This window comes from Lactuca virosa, chromosome 3, assembly GCF_052849685.1.
Source record: "Lactuca virosa cultivar CGN04683 chromosome 3, Lactuca_virosa_CGN04683_v6, whole genome shotgun sequence".
NCBI classification, from domain to species: Eukaryota; Viridiplantae; Streptophyta; class Magnoliopsida; order Asterales; family Asteraceae; genus Lactuca; species Lactuca virosa.
The window spans coordinates 74,711,013-74,727,083 of record NC_136428.1 but is presented as its reverse complement, the minus strand read 5'-3'; the positions used below and the strand labels follow the sequence as shown (position 1 = coordinate 74,727,083).

The 16,071-nt window shown below is 40.7% G+C and overlaps 1 pseudogene; it reads right to left on the bottom strand.

Moving 5' to 3' along the window:
- Positions 1-14,335, bottom strand: part of LOC145163681 (MAP3K epsilon protein kinase 1-like) — an 85,340-nt pseudogene extending 71,005 nt beyond the window's left edge.
- Between the last annotated feature and the right edge of the window lie 1,736 nt (positions 14,336-16,071).

The following is a 16,071-nucleotide window of genomic DNA, read 5'->3' as shown; positions in this document are numbered from 1 at the left end:
ATATAGTTATGGACTTAGACACTATATCCAACAGTCTCCCACTTGGATGAGTCTAATAACTATAGTTGCAAGTATGACTTCAGGAACCGATTAGCAATCGTAGCTCTTAAAACTCTGTTGAACTATGAAGCGCCATTTTAGATAAGTGATCATATAATCCTCTGTTCTAGATATCAGCTGGACAAATACATGGAACATGGTCTTGCTTATTGTCCAGCATTTGTTTCCCGATTTCCGATTTGTTTGACATAGAACTTAACTGAACACATCAATTTAGTTCTGACCGGGCCCGGTACATAGGTCAAAACAAAATCATCGAGGGGCCCAGATATCGCTTCTAATCCTAGAAGAAACAGATAAACTTCAACTCATATATTTGCTCTACTACTTGTTAAATTACACACAAAAGCACGGTTTATAACATCGAGTTACCAATGCATTTTCGTGCAATCAATGCATAACCAACTCATAGGCAACAAATCATATATCTAGGTTTGAAGACTTATATGATATTACCGTCTCACGATCACTCGAGATAAATTCCATGAAGTGATACAAGTGAGCGTGGGTTGAATCCAATACTCAGAACTTATGAGCACTCATGAGTGTTGTAGCCCCGCTTTGTCTAACATCTTAGACCTCTACAAGCCAACCGATGACAGTCTTGATTCATATCTACTTCCAACATATGACCGACTGTGGAGAGTTTGAATAATATGATATAAACCATAACATAATTATTCTGGAAGTCAAAACATGCAAAAAGAAATAATAGTAAACGATTGACAAGAGATAGCAACACTTTACTCATAAATAACAGCTTTTATTTATCATCAAATGTGAATTACATTTTACAAATTTCAAGATTATCTAACTACTAAAACTAATATCATCCTTCAGCCCTATGCCCCGAGCATGCTGGAGATGCTTAGCCCGAGTCAGTCCCTTCGTGAGGGGATCTGCTGGGTTCTCATCCGATGATACCCTCTTTGCCACGAGGATTCCTTCTTCTATTCGATGTCTGATAAAGTGATATTTTCTGTCAATGTGTCTGGATCTCCCATGATCTCTTGGTTCCTCGGCTAAGGCAACCGCACTATTGCTGTCATAGAAAATCTCCATTGGCTCCTTTATAGCTGGTACAACTCCAAGATCTCCGATGAAGTTCTTTAGCCATATAGCCTCCTTTGATGCCTTGCTTGCTGCTATATACTCTGATTCACAAGTGGAATCAGCCACTGTATCTTGCTTGGAACTATTCCAAGTAATTGCCCCTCCATTTAGGGTAAAGACCCAGCCCGACTGAGAGCGGAAATTATCCTTGTCAGTCTGGAAGCTAGCATCACTATACCCTGCTACTTTCAAGTCATCACTCCCACCAAGGGTAAGGACCCAGTCCTTAGTCCTTCGCAGGTACTTGAGAATATTCTTTACCGCTGTCCAGTGTGCCTTGCCAGGATTCCCCTGATATCTGTTGACCATGCTCAAAGCAAAGGCAACATCAGGACGAGTACAAGTCATAGCATACATGATTGAGCGTACAGCGGAAGCATATGGTACTCGACTCATCTCAGCTATCTCAGCCTCTGTACTCGGACTCTGAGTTTTACTCAGTCTGGCATTACACTGGATAGGTAACTCACCTTTCTTGGAATTATGCATGTTGAACCTTTTCAACACTTTGTCCACATAGGTGCTTTGACTAAGTCCAATTAGTCTTTTACTCCTGTTTCTCAAAATCCTTATCCCTAGGATATAGGCAACTTCTCCAAGGTCCTTCATAGCGAAACACTTCCCAAGCCAGGACTTTACTTCCTGCAGGGTTCGGATGTCATTTCCTATGAGTAGTATGTCATCCACATACAGTACCAAAAAGCTGACTATACTCCCACTAGCCTTGATATAGACACAAGATTCATCTTCACTCCTTGAAAAGCCAAATTCTTTGACTTTCTCATCAAAGAAATGATTCCATCTGCGAGGTGCCTGTTTTAATCCATAAATGGCTTTCTCGAGCTTACACACTCTACTGGGGTACTCTGTACTGACAAAACCCTCTGGCTGAACCATGTAAACATCTTCAGCCAACTTTCCATTAAGGAAAGCGGTTTTGACATCCATTTGCCATATTTCATAATCATGAAATGCAGCAATGGCTAACAGAACCCTAATAGACTTAATCTTGGCCACTGGTGAAAAGGTCTCATCATAATCAACTCCCGGAGTTTGAGAATAACCCTTTGCAACCAGTCGTGCCTTATAAGTGTGTACATTACCATCCATGTCGGTCTTCTTCTTGAAGATCCATTTGCACCCAACTATCTTACGATCAGGTACATTGTCAACCAAGTTCCAAACTTGATTGTCATACATGGACTGTATCTCGCTATCCATAGCCTCTTTCCATTTAGCAGCCTCAGGGCCTGCCATGGCTTCCGTGTAGCTGTTAGGCTCATCCAGTTTTACCAGTGTGTTATCACTGATAAGTGTCTCACCTTCTGCAGTAATATGAAAACCATAATAATGCTCAGGTGCATTCCTAACTCTGGTGGAACGCCTCAGAGGTATAGATTCTTCAGTCGGCTCAACAGGAGTTTCCTCCTCAGGTTGAGGGCTAGGGTTTGAGGTTCCTTCACCACTTGACTCTTGAATTTCCTCAAGGTCAATTTGCCTCCCACTGTCTCCTTGGCTCATGAATTCTCTCTCTCGAAAGAATCCTCTTCTTGCTACAAAGACCACATTATCACTGGGTCTGTAGAAGATGTAACCAAAGGATTTCTGTGGGTAGCCGATGAAAATACACCTTTCGCTTCGGGGTTCGAGCTTATCGTGAGTCTCGCGTCTCACGAAAGCCTCGCAACCCCAAATCTTGATGTGGTCTAGATTGGGAACTTTTCCAGTCCACACCTCGTGAGGTGTTTTGGCAACCTTCTTTGTAGGGACTAGATTAAGGATATGGGCGGCAGTCTCTAAGGCATACCCCCAAAATGAGATTGGTAGCGAAGCTCGAATCATCATGGAACGAACCATGTCCAACAAGGTCCGATTGCGCCTCTCAGCTACACCATTCAACTGTGGTGTCCTAGGAGGTGTCAATTGTGAGACAATCCCACGTTCCTTAAGATAGTCAAGGAACTCAATACTAAGATACTCACCACCACGATCGGATCGAAGCATCTTAATGTTCCTGCCCAACTGATTTTCCACTTCTTGCTTAAACTCTTTGAATTTCTCAAAGGTTTCTGACTTATGCTTGATTAGGTAGACATATCCATATCTACTAAAATCATCAGTAAAAGTCACATAGAACCGATTAGCATCTCTTGTGGCGGTTCTGAAGGGTCCACACACATCCGTGTGTATGAGGTCCAACAAACCTTCACCCCTAGCACAAGTGCCAGTAAAAGGTGACTTTGTCATTTTACCAAGCAAACAAGATTCACAACTATCATCTGACTTTAGGTCAAATGACTCCAAGACTCCATCCTTTTGGAGTTGGCCTATGCGTTTCTTGCTTACATGTCCAAGACGACAATGCCATAAGGATGCTTTATCTAATCTAGTGGAAGAGTTAATACACAATACATTATTTCCTAGATTATCTACAACAGATACAGTTTCATACACGCCATCACAAGGTAATGCTTTAAAATAAAGAACATTATTAAAGAAAGCATCAATACTACCATTATTATTATCAAAATAAAAGGTAAAACCTTGTTTATACAATGCATGAAAGGAAATAACATTTCTTGCCATTTCTGGCGAATAATAACATTTATTCAAATCTAATGTAAACCCACTATTTAGCACTAAGGAATAAACTCCTATCTTGGTGACAGGTGAAGCTTTCCTGTTTCCCATGATCAAGTTTATCTTTCCCTGCTCCACATTCTCACTTCTTTTTAGTCCCTGCAAATCACAACATATGTGAATACCACAACCTGTATCAAGGACCCAAGACTTAGAATGAGGTGAGTTATTAGACAATATAGTGTATATACCTGCATGGTTGGGTTTTACTTTCCCATCCTTCAAATTTTGCTGGTACTTTGGGCAGTTTCGCTTCCAGTGCGACTTTTTATGGCAATAGAAGCATTCAGCCTCATTAGGGTGACAAAACCTTTCTTGGTTTTGCTTGAAGAGGAGCCTTCAAGGGTCTTACCCTTGGTACCCTTAGAAGGGTTCTTTCTCTTCTTCCCTTTGCCATGCCCGATTGCCAAGACATTGGCCGCAGTTGGAGTAGGAGTAGGAGTAGTAACAACCGACTTACCCTTTAGACCACTTTCGGCGGTCTTCAAGAGTCCTTGAAGTTTGCTGAGGGTGACTTCTTCCTTGTTCATGTGATATGTCATGCGGAATTGATCATAACACGATGGCAAGGAGTGAAGTTTACAACATTTTAACCCTAAATCTTGATGTTCTTGATTATTGGGTAGTGAGATCTCATAAAGTTTACAACTTTATGAGTCTCCAGGCCATTAAGGGCATTTGGTGCATTGGATCTAGATTATTAGTGAGCTTTGGTACCATGCATGGATCTTTAGGTCAAAAACCCTCATTTTGACCTATTAGAGTCCAAGGAATGCATTGGACATGCATGTCTAGAAAGTAAAGGATTTTATGTTGTTATAGGTTTCTAGAAACGTTTCTGGAAATGTGGATCTAAAAGTCTTCATGATTAAGTGCTTAATGAGTTAAGCCAAGTTATGTTTTGCCCTTTTTAGAATTAGGAAATGATATATATATCTCTTAGAGGTTCTAAATGGATAAAGTTGGAAACTTCATCCACTTGGACCTTAGAATGGACCAGATATGGGCTTTGGAGCCCCTGGGATCAAAGAAATCGACTTAGTCCATTAAGTTGTTGGGAGCCTAGTGCCCACAACGTGGCCTAGGCTGCCATGGCGTGGCAATTGGGCTAAGGCCCATTTGTTTTGGCAAATTGTGGACACAACGTGACGACCAGCTGGAGTTGACTTTGACCAAGTCTGCTTTAGGTCATTTGGGGTCTTTTGAGTAGTAGATTGAAGATTGGGTCCCTATTATACGTATAGGTGATCAGCAGAGGCAATATTTAGAGCAGTGATTCGTTCAACTATCTTTTCAGACTGTGAGGTGAGTTTTCCTCACTGTACTTGTAGGTCGAAGGCACCAATGCCGACCCACTAGGTTATGTATCCTAGTATATAGGATGTTGCTATGCGGTATTGATCTGTTAGATCTACATGATTATATGTTTGCTGGTTATATGTTTATCTGTTATACATGTCGACATAATGCGGTTGGTTTGAGGCAATACTGCTCTGTGCGGAAGCCAACAAACCTGGGAGTAAGCCACACATAAGCTGTGAGCCGGAAAGGCAAGACAAACTTATGTTGTGGGCTCGGGAGTAATCCAGACTTGAGCTGTGGGCCAGGTGGGTAAACCAGACTCATGCTGTGGACTTAGGGGTAATCCAGTCAGATGGTTGTGGACCCAGTATGCATGCTGTTATATGTTGTGTGGTGGTATTTTGGGGAAACTCACGAAGCTGTGGCTTACGATTTAAGTGTTATGTTTTGGGTACTTATGATGATCAGGGCAAGACGAAGGCGTGATTGTACACATCTTTCGGTGATATGCTTTGAAGATTTTATGATACACTGATTTTGGGATATTTGTATTTGATACTTGGTTTCTTGTGACTTAAGTTTTGATTGAAACAATGATTTTATCTAATTTGAAAAATGAAAAATTTTATTGTGATTTTGGGATGTTACATATATTACCATATTAAATCATTTTTTTCGGTTTACCTGAAGTAGTTGGTCATACGAACTGAATGTGTACAGTTAAACAAGTTGAAGGGACAAATGTGGACGAAAAAAACCTCAGTGACCAAATGTTTACAAATCGAAAAGTATATTACCCTTTAAGTCATTATCCCTTTTAAAAATACAAAGGTAAAATATAAGCGACAGAACGAGAGTGCGAGAATTATTTTAATAGGAATTAGTTATTTAGTTATTTATAGTTTTAAACATAATACAATTGATTAAAATAATAAGTTGAATAACATGATATTATATATATCTATATATATATATATATATATATATATATATATATATATAGAGAGAGAGAGAAAGAGTTCAATTGAGAAAAAAATGTTGAGAATTGAGAAAACAATCTCAACCACACATTTATTTTGCCGCAAAACACTTGGAGGTACCGCCGGAAATGGACAAGGGATACACGTGTGTTTTCAAACCAAACATGTATCTTTAAACTATGCTAATCATTACCTTAATATATACAAAAACATAGTTATTTTTATTTTTATTTTTATTTATTATTTTTAAGAAGCTATTTTTATTGAGAAATTAATTTAAATATATCAAAATTCATAATTTTTATTCTCTATAAATAGACATCTATATTGATATAATTTTAAAATAAAATAAAATTTTTATTTTTTTATAATTTCAGTTCTCGTTATTAACAGGTGAATAAAAATGCATCATCTTTTTATTATAGTACATTCGTTATTCACTTCTGAATAAAACGTATGCCTAATTTTTTTTACAGGTTAAGTATCATTTATATAAATATATCACGTAATAAAGTTTTCTTACCTAAAATATATTTTTTACATCATCTTTCGTTACATTGTAACACTTGGTTCAGGTACTATTCAATTTTCAGCATTTTAGGGTTTTTGACTGGAACTCGACGAGCTGGGGAACTCCAACTCGTTGTGTAGGACTCGTTTTGGACGCGGGATTAAGGGCCTACTCCACGAGTTGGAAGGCCCCAACTCGACGAGTTGACGCTAGAAAGGAAAACCCTAATTTTAGGGTTTGCACCCTATTTAAAGGCCTTAAGCCTCGTTCTTATCCTCCCTTACCGCCACCTTTATCCAGAGAAAACCCTAATTCGTGCTTTCTATCATTTAGAGTGTGTATGAGTGAAAAGAGTGTCTTCATTGGTGCTTTCTTGAAGGAGCTTGGAGTTGGTATTGCTTAGTTGAAGGGAGAAGCTTTGGATCCGGGACTTCCTCTGTTGTGGCAGCCATATTAAGGTATAAAGTCGATACCTTGACCATTTATTTGATAAATCTCTTCATTGAGAAGTTTATGGCTTTTAGTAGCTTATTTTGGAATCATTCTCGAATCTGAGCATGTCTTGAAGTTATGACTTCAGATCTATACATTTCATGGCCTTTTGAGACTTAAAGTTGGGATTTGACTTTTAGCGGTTCAACATTTCTTGAGAGGTGAGTCTCCTCACCATACCAATAGGTCGAAGGCACCAAGGCCGGCCCATTCAGTTAGTTGTGATGATTATTGTGGAATCATTATGGATATGTGTAACGCTCGCAGATTCGGGCTAGTCAATTTAGAGACAATGAGCCTCAAAAATGACATTTTTGATATAAGATAACTTAGAATAAATAATCCTGACCAAGTTATAGTATATGTCACAAGGGTTCCGTACATATAAAGAACGCTGAAATCCGAGTTATAACAAAGAAGTTATGGTCCGTCGAAGTTTTACGGCAAAACCGGCACGACACCGGGAGACGTAAATAGTGAATTTAAGATGGAGGACTTTTTAGCCTTAGAAATCTAAACAAAAGTTGTAGTATACGTTAAACCGAGAACATACAAAAAAAGTACGCCCAAATCTGACTTCGTATGAGGAAGTTATGAATTTTCTAAGATTTGGCTTAGCAGTGCACAACCCGAAACTCGAATTTTAGATCGAGCGGTTTTTGGCCTACGCGACCTAAATGAGAATTGAATATCTCATTAATAGGAACTCAACGGTAAAAAGACGGACGAAAACAGAGTCCGTATGTAGAAGTTATGAATTTTACACGGACATTTAACAATATAATCTCCTCGTACTGTTAAATTTAAGATCGGTGGAGAATTAGCCGACGAAGTCAAAATGAAAGTTGTAGATCTTATTTTTACCTACGCGTGGATATAAAGAACGTCAACAACGGAAGTCGTAAGTGAAAGTTACGGATTTTAGAAGTCGGAAGTGTGCTGTGGGAAAATGGGTGATGTGGCACAATCTTGGCCATTGCTTTCTCCCCAAGTCTTGCCACTAGATGGTGACATGTGGCACCAAGTTCAGCCATTTTCACCCTATAAATAGAACCTCTCCCACCCTCATTTTCTTCACATCTTTCCCATTCTTTCTTCTCTTTACTCTCTCTCTAGAACCTCTCTCTAGCCCCGAAACCCCCCGAAAAGCCTAGGGAACTTCCCTAGCACGAGGCGGAAGCCCCGGAGTGCTCGACGGCTCCGAGAAGAAGAGCTTTTCGGCTCGGGAACGCTGCTTCAAGCAAATCCCGGTTTTCTATAAAACCCGCTGTAAGTGAGCTACGCCTACGCTATTTTTAATATAGCTTTTATTTAATTATAGTAACGTTATTAGGAACTTATAATAAGTACTTGGGCTATTATTATGGGTTATATAAGTATTGTTTAACGCTTATATAATAGTAATAATATCTAGACTATTAATTAGTCTCAGCGAATAATAGACTAAACTCTAGTGGTACTAATACTAGGTTTCGTCGAAGGAAATTATTTTTTTAAGAAGCGAAGCGCTGTCTGAGTTCGGAATCACCACCTTTTCAGGTGAGTGCATGGTCCCTTTCATCTTACACATAGATATGAAGTATTTTATATAAACTACGTGTTATGTGTGCATATTATCTGTATACTTGCTATCTATGCTGGATGAACGATTTTATACAAGCTTTATATGATTTAAACTGTATATGTATTTATATCTACGTAATATGTTGGGTAAAACATGGGTAGATGAAATATGAGTTGGATGGTGAGTTGAGAGGTGATATAGACCATGAGGTAAGGGTGAGAGGTGGACGATGTGACAAGCCTTGTTCCCAAATGTTGGCCCCGTCATCTAGCAGAGTATAGATGACAACCACAGACTATTCTAGACAGTCCAGTGGAACACTAGCAGGCTCGCAACCTGTAGGTGTTGTGAACGATGTGTTCACCGGTGTACTCTAAAAACCCATTGACATGTATTGCGAGTGGACTCTCGAAAACGATACTGTCAATAAACGAAATAACCTTAGCAGCTATGACCGAAGGACAATACCGGCAGCTGCGCCTCAAAGAGAATGTCACAATTCTGGCAGCTGCGCCTAAGTGATAGAATAGCAGCTGTGCTTGACAGCTGTGTCATTGAAAACGATGGACTTCGTACCTATTCCTTAGGATTATCCTTAGGAATGAATGAATAAGAAATAGATGATTCTTAGGGTAGATCCTTAAGAGTAAAGAAGATAATGGGGATGGGTAATTGGGTTAACTATTTGTTGATTAAACATAATAATTATATTATTGTGGGTTGAAAACCCTATGTACTCACCAGGTTTCCCAACCTGACCCACTCAGTTTATTTATATCACAGGTATTGATATGAAGTCACATTACACTGAGAGAATAAGGAGATATAAATCACTAGTGATAATGAATGTAAGTTCTGTTTATGCTTATGTTTCTGTATTAACGATGACATCCCGAATGTTTTAAAATGAATAAAAATACTTTTCTTCGGAAATGCTTTGATAACGTATTTATCATGTTTTACTGGGAACAAATTCCGCAACATTTTTATTAAAAGAGGTACTCTGATTTTCATAAAGCATAAACAAAATCGGTCTTTTCTGGTCGTGAAAATGAGGATGTCACAATATGTCTAGTATGTGTGCATGTGAATGTGTTAGTACCTTATTGGTTAGATATACGAAGACCTCGGGGGCAGCCCGTGGAAGCTGGATATCAGACCATGTGGGGGAGCCCATGGCATTCCAGTTAAAGACCATGTAAGGGGAGCCCATGGCACATAGGTATAAGACCCTGGGGGAGCCCACGACATCCTGGAGTAAGACCCTGGAGGGAGTCCACGACATCCTTTTATGTTATATGCATGACCTATGTAGTATATATGTGATTATGTGGTTATGCGGGGTATGTTATGGGGAACTCACTAAGCATTAACTTACAGTTTGTTGGTTGTTTCAGGTACTTTAGGATCTAAGGGCAAGGGCCCGGCATGATTGCGCGGCGTGTACTCTCTGTCATTTTAGTGTGAACACTCTGATGTTTTGAATAATTATTTGATGTCGTGGGTTTTTGGAAACAAATGTGATTGGAATGCTATATTTTATGAAAATGATTTTGTTATTGAAATGAAAAATTTTATTGAAAAAATGGGTTGTTACAAGTTGGTATCAGAGCCTTGGTTTGAGGGATTCGAGCACACTCTCGGGTGTGTCAGAACTCAAACTGAGGAAATGGTAAAACTATTTTTCAAAATCAAGTTAAAAACTTATTAAAACTAATTTCTTATAAGAAAAAGGGAGAGTGCAATGCGCGTAATCGGCTGAGTTCAAGTAAGTGTTTTCCACAATATGTTAGTCATGCTATATTGATATTTGGAATGTGATAGTTGGATGGAACTTGTTATGTGTATGCTTTCAAAATTGTATACAGTTAGGATCTTATAGCCTTAGAATAATTAATTTAGCCTTATTTCTTGTTCCTTGTTTGGTTGTGGTCTTAGGGCAGAGTCTGTTATTCGACAGTCTATTTGGTCTTGTTCTGTGTACAATTTGCATGCATAAGGCAACCTGTTATGAATGATTTGAGTTCTTGTTTGATGGGATTGAGCAAATCTTAGGATAGCCTAGGATTTGAGTGATGTGGTAGTTTGTGGGTTATGTTTTTTTCTGGGTCAAATTAGAGTTATCATGTAGAGCCTTGGGGAAGGTACATGTAGGTGTGGAAGGTAGTATTGGGCCCGTACTACTGGAAGCACATGACCTGTACCCAAACCGATGTTATATCTGGAAGATCTAAGGAGGTCGGTGTGGAAGGATCCCCTTTTTGAATATTTTGATCATTCTGTCTTATGGTATTTCAGTGCAGTATGGTGGTGACACGTCATGGAGCGGGGGGATCAGGATCTGGGTTGGGCTACGGTACAGAGACCATTGATGAGAGGTTGCACGAGCTTATTGCAGCCGAGGTTACGAGGGGCATCCTTGATGGTACCCCCGTGATTTTCGGGACCGTCAAGGAGGGGATGATGGAGATCATGGAGGAGCAGCTCAGGTCTTTCCGAGTCGAGATTGCCGCGGGCCAGGTCGGGGCCCGAACTCCCTCGTTCCAGGAGTTCAAGGCGTGCGGAGCGCCTGAGTTATTTGGGGTCTGGGACCCTATAGTTAGTCGACGCTGGGTGGCAGACATAGAGAACACCCAGCGCACGAGCTCTTGCCCCAAGGCGGCAAAGGTGGGGTTTGCTTCATGTATGTTGAGGGACCGAGCCAGGGACTGGTCAGAGGAGGTGATCCACCAGGTACGATCAGCTAGAGTGGTTGAGATGTCATGGGAAGAGTTTCTTAGGCGTTTTGAGTTGGAGTTTGCACCATCCATCGAGGTGCACCGGATTATAAGGGAGTTCCAGTAGTTGCAGCAGACCACCGAGACTGTGGCGGAGATCACCGCCAAGTTTCGGGAACGAGCCCTATTGATTCCGCAATATGCTACAGATGAGGATATGAGGAGGACGAGGTATCATTCCATGCTGAGGGATGATATCCGTGAGTTCGTGAGCTTTTCAGGGTGCAAAACCCTGAATGAGATGGTGGAGAAGGCCCATGAACGGAAGATGGAGTTGGAGTTCCGCACCAAGAGGAAGCCAGAGCAGGTTCAGACAGCTGTACGTTAGGCTAAAAAGCCTAAGACCTCTGATTCTTCCAGTAGGGGCCAGCATTGTAACTCCCGTAAAATTCAAGCCAATTTAAAACTTTTTAACACATTTAAAACCATTAAGTTATTACAGTTTACTTTCAAAATAGTTTGAACAACAGAGTATCCCCGGAATCAATCATGAAAATGTAAGGAGGTGCACGATCACGCCTTCGCCTTCCCGCGATCATCATAATACCTGAAACAATAATTGATAGATGTAAGCTCGAAGGCTTAGTGAGTTGCCCCCAAAATACCAACGCCATACAAATATAACCATATCATATAAACATATAAGCAAACAGCCACATCATGCATAATGAGCCATCAGTATGACTAGACCAAATCCCGGTCCTCGGTCTATCCAGACCGCTCTCCTAGCCCTCGACACGTTTGGATCGCCCTCCTCAGGGCCTTCAGCCTATCCGGACCGCTCGCTGGGCCTTCGGCCTGACTAGATTTGCCCGGCCCGGGCCTGCAGTCTACCCGGTCCGCCCAGGGTGTCTTGGCCTACTGCACACAGCAGGACCTGCCTCAACCCTTTCCCCAAACCAACAAACATGTGCACATACAAATAAACAAGTAACATGTAGATCTAACATATCACTAACATGACAACCATCCTTTAACCATGATACCGATCTAACCGATCTCTAGCATAGCAACCATCCTAAACCAGGATGAAATCTAACATAGCAACCATCCTAAACCAGGATGAAATCTAGCATAGCAATAACATAGCAACCATCCTAAACCAGGATGTAATCTAACATAGCAACCATCCTAAACCAGGATGAAATCTAGCATAGCAATAACATAGCAACCATCCTAAACCAGGATGTAATCTAACATAACAACCATCCTAAACCAAGATGAAATCTAGCATAACAATAACATAGCAACCATCCTAAACCAGGATGTAATCTAACATAAAGGGATGACCTTGGTGCCGTAGACCATGTTGATATAGTGAGGAGAACTCACCTGACACTACTGAAGTCCCACAGATAAAACTCCAGCTGCTGGTTGACAGATTCCCGAACTGTCAACATCAAACAATACCCAATTAATAATTGGGTTCCAAGCCCAAGGTCTAACTCACACTCCAAAGGCCCAATAGTCAAGTAATGGACCAAAGCCTAACATATGGCCCAATTTTCCAAATTGGGCCCAAACCTCTACATGGTCTTATCTTAAGGCCCATCCATTAATTCTAGTCCAAACTCTCGGCATTCCTATGGCCCAACATCACATAATCATAAAGGCCCAATTATGGCCCATCAATGGCCCAATTTTCCAAATTGGGCCCAAGACTCTCACATGGGCTTTATCCTAAAACCCATATAATTATTTAGTCCATTTGCTTATTCTTGGAAGCCCATTAATAGTCCAATCACCAAAGCCCAATAGGAAGGCCCAATTCAAGGCCCGAGTGAGATTAGAGCTTTCACATGAAATGATGATTAGGGTTAAGTGTTTCTTACTTAACCCCTTAAGGACTTAATCCATTAAGGACTTAATCCATTAAGTCCATTATTGCCTTAAGTTAATTTGCCAATGATTATAATTTAATATTTTAAGTTTAATAAATAATTCCCGTATGTGTCCCGATCAATCCCCAAAATTAGGGTTTTATGCCATTAGGGTTTTCCCAAACCCTAATTAGGGTTATCCAACCCAATACTAGCCAATTAGTCCATTGGTAGGGCTTTTAGGTCACATCGGGCCTTATTGGCCCATTAGGGTTCCATTGGGCCCACTAGGGTTTCTTTGGGCCCATTAGGGTTTAATTGGTCCCACATTGTCCAAACCTCCCCTAAACGAGGTCCAAACGCAATCAAAGCACATTGCCACCCGACAAGGCGGCCGGTGGCGGCAGCTACCACCTCACGGTGGTGGTTTGAGTTTTCTTTTCATTATTCGCATCTCTGATTACATGCTACAATGCTTAATCAAGAAAATAAAACACACACACTAATAAATGACACACACTCACAGCCACCTTGTGGCGGCAGGTGGTGGTTGGAGGTGGCAGCCACCACCTCACGGTGGTGGTGGTGGCTTTCTTGTGAAATCCGGCCAAAAACCACAGCCAAAAACCACATACACACGTTCTTCTGTTGCGAGATAAACCCAGCCACCCACCTGGTGGCGATGGTGACACAAGAAGTCCGGCAGCAGCGGCTAACGGCAGCGTCGACGACATCAACCGTACTGGCTGAAGGCGGCGGAACTCCCCCACGTCGATGGCTACCTCGAACGACAGCAGAGGAATGGACCCACTGGTGGTTCTCGTCTTCACCGGCAAGGAGGGAAAGTCGATCCGCGACCACAACAGCGACACTAAACGTCCGACGGTCCACTTATTCGACGACGACTTAGTCTTCATGGGGACGGCATAGAGGCGGCTGTTCGGTGGAGTAGCTGATCGGTGGTCTAGTTTGATCGGAAACGAACGGAGAGAGAAGCCAGCGACGCAAGTTGCTTCGCCGGTCGGAAAGCGTATATGAAGAGGGGTGGTGGTGCGGCTTGGAGAATCCGGTGGCATAAGGTGGTGGCTGGCAAATTAACTTAGGGTTAGGGTTAGGAGGTGCATGCGTAAGGCATTTATACGCACCCGTCCCATCTCAAACTTTGTCCCTCTTGCCACTTCTAGTCCCTCCTTATCCTTCTTCTTTCAAAATAAATCCCAAAACTTACCAAATAACCCCCCATCTTTCATAATTCATTACAATTCAAGTACAATACTTACCAAACACACCCTAACTTCTTAATTCCTTTTTAAAATAACTCCCGAAATTACATTTTAACCCCCGAAGATTCAGATATCGTCATTTGGCTTCCCGAAACCAACACCCCACTTATTATTATTTGGTTTTGGACTATAATAACATAAAATAATAATAAAATTACTTCTCGGGGTTCCGAGTTTGTTATTTAATTATCCTATTTTAAATGGGATGTTACAACTCTCCCCCACTTAAATTTGATTTCGTCCTCGAAATCGTTTCTTATCATTCCTTACACGCCAAACAACTTGAACTACATGGCCACTACCACAAGCATAACCCCAGCCTTCCCAAGGCAATCAAAACTAACCCTACAGGGTTTTTAAAATCGGATGATAGAAAAATCCCCGCATTAGAATCACCTTACTCAATCTGAATTCTGAAGTCTCGGGATGATCTGGCTCCCTGACAGACCGCTCATATCTAATCATTATTTTTGAACCCAGTCCACTTATCTCTCAACTAACTATTCAACTTTTGATAATTGGTGGTTCCAACATCCAGATACTTCTCATACACCTGAAACCCAATTTGTGTAACGCCCCGGTTTTTCTCGGTACGTTTAGTTATTTTAATTTAATTATTCTTGTAACCTTGGGTTAATTTATTTAACCAATGTCTGATTTTCTTATCTTATTGGACTCTTTTGATCATCTTGTAAACTCCTTTTATTGAAGGCCATGGGCTATGTGTCACACCCCCAAACCAAGGATGGCGGAAATGTCCGGGGGTGGAGGACTTCATGTATAGTATCATAACAACAATTGTAATAGTAATTCAAGCAAACCCAACCAACATATATATAATTGAAAAAGTTACATCATTGTATGAATTACATGTTTACGAATCAATTACATTATGTTGACAAAATATGAAATAGTAGACGCCTTAGCGTCCCATCCTCAAATGCACTTGGTTACCTGTTTAATGATTTCCTGAGAATACAAGTTGTTTGAAAAAGTGTCAACACAAGGGTTGGTGAGTTCATAAGCTTTTGTTTGGTATTATTAGAAGCCTTTCGTTTGTAAAAGTAGTATTTGTGTTAGAAAATCCAATATTTTCCTTAATGTGTAAATGTAGTCTTAAAACCCAAAGACCGAAATGTACAAGTAATTTGTCATATTTATAGTAAAACAATGCAAGTTTAAATCGACATAAACTCGTTAAATTTTAATGAAGTTCCCGTAAATTCCAATGTTTATTAATACTTTATGTGAGTTTATTATAACCATACTATGACCAAGGTTGCCTAAAACGACGTTCTTCAGGCGTCGGAAATGTTATGACATTTGTCACCCCAGACCTATCGGTCTAACTGTTGCATGCAGTTTAGGTGTGGGTTTGACAAACCCAATATAGATCTATACACAACTATCACGCTCTCCCTCAAGGAGACTCTGGTTACAATACAGGACTTAATGGTAATTTGAAGTAAATGTCTCACAAAGTCATTAACGGAATTACGTGTTATGAAAACTTGGTACCGTATGGCCGT